The sequence below is a fragment of the Cydia strobilella genome, chromosome 14 (assembly GCF_947568885.1).
Source record: "Cydia strobilella chromosome 14, ilCydStro3.1, whole genome shotgun sequence".
NCBI classification, from domain to species: Eukaryota; Metazoa; Arthropoda; class Insecta; order Lepidoptera; family Tortricidae; genus Cydia; species Cydia strobilella.
The window spans coordinates 17,254,242-17,265,623 of record NC_086054.1 but is presented as its reverse complement, the minus strand read 5'-3'; the positions used below and the strand labels follow the sequence as shown (position 1 = coordinate 17,265,623).

At 37.2% G+C, this 11,382-nt stretch overlaps 1 non-coding gene across 1 annotated transcript; it reads right to left on the bottom strand.

The window, feature by feature from the left end:
• Window positions 1-10,501: 10,501 nt before the first annotated feature.
• LOC134747500 (U1 spliceosomal RNA) lies at window positions 10,502-10,662 on the bottom strand. Its single transcript, XR_010128335.1, has one exon. It is a non-coding gene; the product is annotated as a U1 spliceosomal RNA (small nuclear RNA).
• Between the last annotated feature and the right edge of the window lie 720 nt (window positions 10,663-11,382).

Here is an 11,382-nt window from a genome sequence, read left to right as displayed (position 1 = left end):
ACTTAAAAAAAGCTTGTGTTGTGATTACTAGATACATATATGATTTACATATGTAATGGATTTATGTAAGACGTTTAATACTTAGAACACATTTACACATTTGTTCGTGATAACACACACAAGTATAGGGATGCGAACCTAACCTAATTTTTTAGAGCTCATTAATCTTAGAAATACCTTTAATTTAAAAAAAACTGACTAAATTATAGCAGCATCATCTGTTGAGTTAAAACCTAACCTATCTACTCGTAAGAACCTAAACCTTTGTTTTTTGACTGCAGCTAAGTCGGCTTCACTGAAACCCACGAACAGCCCTAAGCGCATTTGCATTTTGTTAGGACACGGGTAAAAATAAGTAGATTTCGCTAATGATTTTTTTGCCAGTAAAGAATGCCCATAAGCTTTACATGTGCTAATGTATTTCAACATACAATATTACGCGTAAAGTAAAGAATTGTCAGCAGTTTAGGTACAGCGATCAATCACGCCTACGCTATCACTAATTAGCAATCAATCAGTATATTCAGTATCTAATATTTACTTGCTTACTTGGTATTTGACGTAAGACATGTAGATTTATATCTCTACCGATTAAAACTATTTAAATATTGATCAATCAGATATTTAATTGAGAAGGAAATAAGCTGTTCGGCTTTTGACCTCTACAAAAGTGGACGCATGGAAGCCACATCATGAATCATGACCTACCCCTGAGGAGTTTAACAATAATTGGCCTTTTCGACTATTGCAGACGGTGTTGTTCGGTATGGACACCGTTTTTGGTGGCGGAACCGACCGATGCGAAACCGACATGGTCTACGGCAGGCCTGACAAGAGAGGTTTGCGGAAAACTGTACTTGTCGCCGTTTTTGCCTCTTTTTTGTCTCATCACAAATCTTGCGACCCTCCACGACAAGTTTGTGCCACTCCGTCCGTTGAGCCTCTCCCAGTCTCGGTGGTCGATATAAAAGTCAATCATGACCCTGATTGCACAATCTTTAACATTTTAACCGCCGTTAAGACTGTATATCTTATATTGTATATATCCAGCTCATGTCGCCGCAGTCTGATAAATGAGACAAAAACTTCGTGTAACTTCGTACCGGCGGCGCCACGAGCACGCTCGATGAAAAATTATTAGCGGTTAAAAGGTCAAAGCGAAGCAATGGCCTTTAAACGTTACGTTTTGCATTCGCAACAGCACCAAGAAGAACACGACGAGGTAGTCGAGAGGGTTCCATCCTGTGCACATGCCCTAGTCAACGCAAACGTGTCTGTTTGAGAAACGCGTTTAAGCTAGACAGAACCCTTTTGTTTGTCACACTGTCTTGCCATGATATAGTTATTCCCAAGATCGTACGAAAAGTCAAATCAACCTCTGGATAAATGAAGTGAAACTAGTTCATGTTTGGCTAGCCCACCTGTAAAATTATATCCTCAGCCCACGGGTTGGAAACTTTAATAAGTACAAACGCGTGTAACTTTTAGTGAAAATTTAATACTTTTACTAAACGAAATCGGCCGCCAAGTAAAACAATGTGGTCTGTGAGCCGATCGCGTCCGGCCCCATTAAAAGTTGGCATTGTTATCAACGGGCCGCCCGGACCGCGCCGCGTTCCGATTGGCTACGCGAACAGTGTGAATCACCAGCCAACCATGACCTCCAAGTGCCGGATTAACGATTAATATGATAAGGATCCTGACCGAAATGTTGTCATCTTTTTGCGTTTTTATCAAGAACGATTTTCTGCTCTATACAGCACAACCTGAACGCACGATTTTTGACCACTACACAGTTCACACATATGAAAGGTACATTAGTTGCGCAGGACATCTCGTCTTGGGACACCAAAGTCTCAAGAATCGATCGAATCTGATGGGTGACCTCGCAGGAAGAGAATAACCATGTCTAGAAATACTTAGGACATCAACATTTTAAGTTTTCAAGTAAGTAACAGCCGAGAGCACTCTTGGAGCATTCGTCTAGATCGTACGACTCGTTTCGTTTGCTGAGAATGCGCCGAGTTTTGGAATGCTCTTTTTACTTACGATTTTCCAAAAACATGTGTACCTACTCGTAATGTTTCTCATAGTTCATGTTTATGTGTCAGTTTGGCTCGCGTATTGTCCCGTTTGGCGATTGGAACAAGGCCGTTAGTGACAGCACCAAACACTTATTTATAACCATTCAGAAAAGTTTGCCAAGTTCGAGAAAGTGACCACGCATTTGTTGTGAATGAATTCCTAAGTTATAAAAGGCGAGGCGCCAGTTGACCTTGGAAATTGATTATTGATTAAGAAGGATTTTATTTACCTAAGGCCCAAAAACACAGGCGTTTCTTGGCAAACTCTATACTATAATATCTTAAAAAACTATACTGTAATATGAACAAGGTTGGAAACAAATCAAATTATTTTATTAAATATTTTGATTTGTGTTTTTTTAAGTATTCACACTACTATATATAAATTAAAAACTGTAATAGATGTCATATATTAAAGAAAAAGTGGTGAAGGCCGGCGTTTTCAGATGTACTATTCATAACGCTCGTTATATGTACCTAGAGGTACCATCGTCTACATTGATAACTAACAATTCATTAACTATGTATACTGCAAAGAATAGTGCATATTAATAGTTATATCTACAGTTAGTAAGGTCAGACTAAACCAACATCTTATTTACTTATTTCAAACTTGACCACAAATCTTTGACAAACTAACGTAACTTAGAACTTATACAAACCAATGTAATATTTCCGCGACAAACTTGTGTCACGTTACTCACGTTCCAAACGTTGATTGGCTCCCGACGGCCATTGCGATGTCCACGCGAATTCAACCATGTTTTTACACGACTGCTGTATGTGAGTTTCTTTATTCCACCATAATTGCTTGTACGAGTACCTATGATGTGCCGTAGGAAAGTTTCCTAATTTGCATTTCCACTTGAAAAAAATTCGGGAACTATATTTTTGTGATATGAAATTATCCATTTCCATAATTAAAGTTTTACTTGATTCCTAAAACTGCGGAATTTTCTTAGAAGAATTTTAACATTTTGGATACTTTTCGCAACTTTCACATAACTACGATTGTCATGATATAATGAAATATACCACATTTAAAAAATCTTTACATTTTTTGGCCTCATAGTATACATGTATTATTTAGCATCTGTGATCTGTGAGAGAAAGTGATACAAAAGGGAGGTCACGACCCTCAATACTGAGGAATACGACGCATGGAGGAGGATCTGTGAAGCGTTAGACTGCCGGATGCCTAGTACCTACCCTTCTGAAAATATAAGTATGTATATTATTCGTTATTTCTATCAAAGGGACTGCACAGCTATATCTTTACAAATATTCTCTTTGATTTCCTCGAAAATAGGACTGCAATAAACCACGCAATGAAAATGTAAAGTAGGTTAGTAATCCAACCTTTTCAGGCCGATTCGAACGTACACTGATATATGGTTTAAGTTATTTATTTTCATAAGATTTAACAAAATCACTTACTGAGAAAACATTTTTTTACTTATATCTAGGTAAGAGGGTAGCATGCAGAACTGTTAACGACTACCTCTCACTGATGTCATTTGGTTATCGTGCATATCGCTCGTACTTGTTCGTGTGTTAACTCGGCTGAGACGCACGATAACTAATAAACCAAATTCAAACTCAAATATGATTCTGATGTCGTTCGAATTGGCCTCTCTGTTAGAGAAATATATTTAGTTGTAAACGCAATATGTTCCCATTAGGGGAATTCCATTGGCTTTCATAGGATTCTAGGAATAGGTTAAATAAACAACGGTAAACGGCATCACCTGACCACGAGATGCCATCAGCTGAGTGCCTACGGTCTGTATTTCCATTACACAGTGTTTCTGACAGAATGTGGTTGATAAAGAAAACATGTAAACGTTTACATTTAATATTTAAGTGTGAAAGTCTGTCAGTTTATTCATAGGTGTGTTCGTTGTTTAATTACGCAAAAATACTTTGACTTAGTAAGTAAGTATATAACTTTCTTAATTTCAGACAAAAAGCATTTATTTAATTTGCTAAATTGTTTCTTCAGCAATAAACGGGTTATTTTTTTCTATATTTATTAGGGTTCCGTACCCAAAGGGTAAAAACGGGGCCGTATTACTAAGACTCCTCTGTCCGTCTGTCTGTCTACTGTCCGCCCGTCTGTCTGTCACCAGGTTGTATCTCATGAACCGTGATAGCTAGACAGTTGACATTTTCACAGATGATGTATTTCTGTTGCCGCTATAACAACAAATACTAAAAAGTACGGAACCGTCGGTGGGCGAGTCCGACTCGCACTTGTCCGGTTTATATTTCTATGTGTAGAATTTCTTCGATATTTCCAGAATCTCACTATCAGATCAGACGCTGACATTCCTATAAGTGCAAAATCCCGCCGTCTTCGATAAAAACCTAGAAATTGAGAATCTCGTCTTTCGACATTTTGAACCATGTCGCCAATCAGTACATAGCCGTGAGCTAAGGTCTTAGAAGGGTGTTGAGAGCAAAAGCACAGTCTCCTAGCATGGAAGCGTATGCTCACATTTTCCTACACACAGTTTTACACAGATAGTTTAGTATTCAATTATATTACTTACAATACGATGCCTGAGCAAATAAAAAAGGCTAGGGGTGTTTGTCCGGCGTCAGCTGCCAGACGATGTTTATGCTAATGAGCAAAACGCCGACATGGACGCGTGGACCAGTCGCAGGCAGACACGTAAAAAACGACTCATTTAAATAATCCATCTTATGTGTGAGTAATCAATAATAATAATGTCCTCCTCGCCGTGTCCGACGACGGCGACTCCAACCGTTTTTAATGGGACGCATGGAACGCTCTAATGTGGCTTGCGAAGCCAAACTTGGTTTTGAAGATGCGATATTATGCAATATTTTAAAAGAAACATGTCGAGCGTTTTTCGACTTAAAACACGTGAGTGACCCGTTGTTCCTTATCAGTATTTCTAAGCTACCTCAAACGAAACCGAAAAAAAAGATAAGAGCAATGCGGAGCAATAAATACTGTAAAAATGAGGATAATCTTAGGACGTAAAGCGGCAAATTAATGCTCGCGTGCAATCTGCTTTTAATCGCGTTATAAATTATCTTTTTGTAAAACGTTTAGAGAAAAACTCGCTGATACTCGTTGAGGGCCAAGGTCAGGCTCGCTAATCGGTAATCGCCTAATCGGGTACCTACAAAAACTCCAACAAAGTGGACTGACGGTCTGGTCCTTGTGGAAATCATGGAGAAAGGGTTTTGCTGCTGGAAAGTGTAAAAAACACTACGCGTTGCAAGGCTCAATGTGCATTAAATGTGCAATCCGTTTCAATCTAAATAAATAAATGAAAAATTCTAATGAATTATTTAAAAAATTTAAAGTAATGAATAATTTCTTATTGTTTCATTGCTTTCTCAAACAAACGAAATTCATCCCTATTTACTACAACAAGGTTTAAATTAAAAATTGGAAAATGTTGTACGGTGGGCTTTCCGAGGTTAAGTGACCACCACCCAACGGAGCGCCAGCTGATGTTCACCATTCGACATTATACATCTCCATACGATTTATCGCCTGGAAAGAACTTTTAAGTAAAATCTGTTGGTGGCTCGCGGGTCATAGTAGGCATGAAGTAAGTAATGCTCATATTTCTCATACTTAGTAAAGTAATCAATTACGAGTAAAGGATGACGTTACGTTACGATGTCGTTTTCTATGGAAAGCATCACGTGATCACCTGTCATGTCATAGAAAAATAAGCGCCGGAAGCTCCGACCCGGACACGGCCCGGTCTAACGTGAGTCATCCTTAATGGTCATCTGCGTTGACCTAAAATAGTCATATACTGAAAATAACTTCCTTATTGTACAAAATTGTTTTTGATGTGTACCTGTATTGTACCAATAAAGATTATCTTATCTTATCTTTCTTATTGAATCTGTCATTGTAATTGGCAATTTTCTGTCACACCGTATATTACTAGGAATTTCGCGGTGAAAGCTTTTCACGATATTGACACGTTTTTAACATAATAAAACATGTCAATATTTCAATTGTGAGTCCTTGAATGAAGTCGCGCGTGAATCATTAAGTCCTGTTATATTTGTAAGAAAATAAAGAAGGGCTAAATTTACTCTGCTTGTAAATCGCTTGTTCGAGTGCGATAGCGTGGCATAGCAAGTTTCGGCGTTAAATCCAGACTTAGAGTCCGCATCAGATTTAAAGCGAGGTTTAGACTAGCAAGAACTTGCATGCAATTTACGTTACATTGCCGACTACTAAGGTAAACTGCATTCAAAAGTTTGATCAGATACCGCAATGTAACGTAAATTGCATGCAAGTTCTTGCTAGTCTAAACCTCGCTTTATATCTTGTTTAAATTTTGAACTGGTTTTGATACGACCTTCACGATCGTCTTGGTGACTGGCGTGCATCTCACGCACGTGACGCACGGCTTTCACTTCGACTACACCACTCAACGTTAGCAATGTTTAAGGACGTACCGTAAAATGGGGTGAGTAGGGTTCGCGGGGAGAGTTGGGTTATGAATGGGGAGAGAAGGATTGAAAGGGGAGTGAGATGGGTTTTTAAGGCTACTGTTACAAAAATAATGTGTTCCAATTTAAAATGGAGCTATAGTAATACTCATAATAAAATAAAAACGATCCAACAATCTTCCTAATCACATATTAAATCACATTTACAATCGGGTCTATCGCGAATTTATCCTGTGTCGAAACGTCGGTAAATAAAGGTAACAAAATAAATTCGCGATAGACCCGATTGTAAATGTGATTTAATATGTGTTCAAAACGCGAAAGTTTTAAATGTTCTTCCAAAATCACCTTTGTATGAAAACCCATCTCACCCCAATTACGAGGGACTGCGGGTTGAGGTGGGTTTTCCTGTTTATCGTCAAAGCTATGAAGTGGAACTACCCAAAATAAAATAAAAACTAAAACAGGTACAAACGTCCGGAACACTTATTATATATACCATTCAGTTTGCATGTGTAAAAATAAAATGTTATCGAGGTTTGGATGTCAGTTTTGCTCCTACTCACCCCATTTTACGGTATCAAAATAAGATTAAAGCCGTAACAAGTTTTTAAGTGGAAAGGGTTCCGTAAGGGCTTTTTATGTGCAAATAAATGATTATGATTATGATTATGATTAACTGCTACTACTAAAGGCCGAAAATATCAAATAAATAGATTGTCTCGATGAGTATTATTTTCCAGTGGAAAGAAAGGTACAATCAGCAGTAGCAAAAGCTTATACCAAAAATGAAAATTTGCCAAAAACTGATTAAGAATCCTGTATATATACTACTGTGTTGATTTTTGAATCTGCAAGTAAATATATACAATTATGGCTAAAAGTGTATGGTTCCGAAGGCCGCCTAATCCATACTAATATTATAAATGCGAAGTCTGTCTGTCTTTCTGTGTGTTCCCTCTTCATGCTTAAACCGCTGAATCGATTTAGATTAAATTTGGCATAGAGATAGGTTGAGTCCCTGAGAAGGACATAGGATAGTTTTTATCCCGAAAATCATCCCTTAAGAAAGTAAAAAGTGGGGTGGAATTGAGATAATTAATGAAGTGCCTGCTAATTTGTGTGCATAATATACTCAAATTGAATGATTGCTATGAGAATTTTTCCAGGCGCTATACTTACTTTAGCTGCTGTTACTAAGTCCACGCAGACGAAGTCGCGGGCAAAAGCTAATTGTTGAGGTTGTATTTGTATAGTTTTTGATGCTTATTTATTGTCTATGTTTAGTTTTAAGTTCCTTTTCTAGAACTCTATTTTTAAAATATTGAGGTATGTCTGTTATTCATGTTTTTATGTCAGTACTTTATTAAATCTGGTGCGAATAAGTCAGCAGCTTGTGTGTTACTTTTCGAAAACTATCGAAATCTCTCTTCTTCATTTGCCTCTTCTATACTAGTAATAATATAAATAGGCATTTCAGGTAAAATATGTTAATATTAAATTTACATTTTCTTCACGACTAACTCATTTCATTAGCTAATCATTAATTGTAATTAGTAGTCCCCAAAATGAAGCCAACACTAACTCTATGTCCTAATAATATATGGTCCGCGTTGTCCGCAATCTCAATAATTTTACTGAAATACTCACTGACCATAGTTAGACCTTACGCTACTTGCATTAAGGTCTAAAATTGACCAGTTGGCGATGTATGGTAATCAACATAGGCTGTAAAATAATACTCTTAATTACGCTATGCGCACATATTTTCACATAAATCAACCTTTTCAAGAGACATGGTTACCTAAATTTTAATAATGTCTGCCTACGTTATAATTTATTACTAGGAGTAGACTGAGACCTAGGAAATAGTACGATGCTTAAAATTGTCTGAGATAATGAATAAGATGCTTAAAAAGACTTTAACCACACTATAGTAACAGGGCAAGTTAAATAAAAGCTTGTAAAACGGAAGGAAAGGATGGTTAGAACATTGATTAACTAGCGACCCGCCCCGTGTTCGCATGGATAAATTTACAAATTATACACTTTAACCTTCCTCAAGAATCACTTTACCGATAGGTGAAAACCGTATGAAAATCCGTTCAGTAGTTTTTGAGTTTATCGCGAACATACAGACAGACAGACGCGGCAGGGGACTTTGTTTTATAAGGTGTAGTTAAATGAAGCAGAAGCCTGATTTAGATTTAACAATTTGTTGCGGTTGTGATCTTATTTTGATATGACCTTGAAGATCGAACACGCTGATTGGTGAATGCAAAGTTATGTGATAGTCGTGCGTGAGTTGCGCGCTAATTTTATTTTATTTTATTTTATTTATTTAATTACAATTATAAGCTTACTGTAACACCAAAGCGCCTATAATGCTAACAACAGTATTTAACAATACATAATGAAACAGTAGATTTATATCATATATTATGTAACAGTAAATCGGTATGTACATTTAAGTTTAAATGAATTCATTACATAATGAGCGTATTTTACAAATCAGTGTGCCACCAAGACCGTCGTCAAGCTCGTATCAAAACCATAACAAATTGTTTGAAACCGACTTACGAACAAGGTTCCTATTACCAGCAGCTTAAAACAATATGATTATGTATGGTTTGCTTTATTAATAGTTTGCAGACTTGGAACCTTGCATGTTGCAACAGCAAGGTGCACTCGGAGCTACATTCATACACAAAAAATCTGATCTTGATATGATAGATTTCACACTGTATCCTGAGTAAATATATTCATATATTGGTGCGACTGCGAGCAAAATACATTCCCACTCTAATATTATAAAAGGTAGATAAACCTTGGTCAAGCTTAAATCGCTGAACTAGTTTAGATGAAAATTTGTATCGAGATAGATTGTCCCGGGAAGGGCAGATAAATATTTTTTTTCTTAAACATGCGTAGATATATTGTTACGTTCGTCATAGTAGGCTGCGAAACGTCGTGTTCGTCGTTTCGTCATCGCCGTCAATGAATTTTCATATGAATTTCCCAGCCTAGGCCAGCAAAAAAATTTTGAGCATGCATCACGCGCTGCTTGTACATACATTGAACTTTTAGGCTATTTATTGGTTTTTGGTTGTTAATTAATTTCCACGCTTTTTTTAGAATACCAGTACACTTATACCTAATCAAAATCTAATTTGCGATACAGCGGGGAAATGCCGCCAGCATCCTTGGTACAATGCCTCAAGGGCCTATTTTAGATTTAAGCTAGTTATTAATTTCGTTTACGTAGTACCACTGTATATATCTTGTATGTAAATAAATGTTTATAAATCAAAATCAAATGGTTTATTTATTCATAAAAATAAAGAAGCGCTGGTTGCTTAGCGGTAAGAGCGTACGACTTGCAATCGTACCAATGAGTTTTACGGAACTTATGTACGAAATATCATTTGATATTTACCAGTCGCTTTTCGATAAAGGAAAACATCGTGACGAAACCGGACTAATCCCAATAAAGCCTAGTTTTCCCTGTTGGATGGAAGGTCAGATGGCAGTCGCTTTCGTAAAAAAAACTAGTGCCTACGCCAAGTCTTGGGATTAGTTGCCAAGCGGACCCCAGGCTCCCATGAGCCGTGGAAAAATGCCGGGACAACGCGAGCAAGAAGAAAAACAAAGAAATAAACAAACATACTATTTAAGTACAAAAAAACCCTACAGATAAAATCAAATTAAGATGAAATACTAAAAGTTCGAAAGGCACCCACTCGAGGCAGTGTTTCCTTACCTAAGTTAAGCTGCGTAACTTCCAAGGAGCCGGGTTTTCGGGATCCGTGTTACATGATTGTGACAGCCATAACTATGCACAACGAGAGCGCAACTGTACTAAGCAAAGCTCTTAAATGACCATCGATGGGCCTTACGTCTTTGCAATATGTGCTACAAATTGTCAGTTAACAGTTACCGTAAAATGGGGTGAGTTGGAGCAAAACTGACATTAGATACAAGATACAATAATACCAAAAATTACGCATCCGAGTTATCCACATTAGGGATAATCGCAAGGGTCAACCCAACCTCAGTGCAATGGAAGAGTCTCGCCCTGGGGGAACCGCCTTCTTGATCACGGTGTCCCCTATGCCATAAACTTTGATGATAAACATTCCTGTTTACGAGGGACTATGGGGTGAGGTGGTTTTTCCAAACCACCTCACCCCGTAGTCCCTCGTAATTGGGGTGAGATGGGTTTTCATACAAAGGTGATTTTGGAAAATTGTTGGATCGTTTTTTTATTTATTATGAATATATAACTATAACTCCATTTTCAATTGGAATACATTATTTTTGTAGCAGTTGCCCTAAAAACCCATGTCCCCTTTCAAACCTTCTCTCCCCATTCATAACCCAACTCTCCCCGCGAAACCTACTCACCCCATTTTACGGTACTCTAAGAAGTAAGAACAAATTAAATTACTTTTTTATGAAAATATTTTAATTTGTGTTTTTACAAGTAGTCACACTACTATTTAAACTTTAAACGAAATAAATATCATATACAAAGGAAAAAATGACTGGAGGCCATGGTAATTTTTTCCTTTGTATATGATATTTATTTCGTTTACAGTTAACAGTTGTTTTGTTCATACATAAATTAGAACAGTGACGGTGACAATATGGTTAACGATATAAAGTTGCTATATGACTTCTTATATTCATGCACCTTATCTTTTTAAACAAGTTTTCAAAAGTTTAAAATACATTTTGTAACAAAATTGAAGCTCAGTCGGTACACATACTAAACGCTGCCATCAAACTGTTTCGCAGTTTGGCAGTAATATTTCAATGTAACACCTATGTACCGTGTCTTATG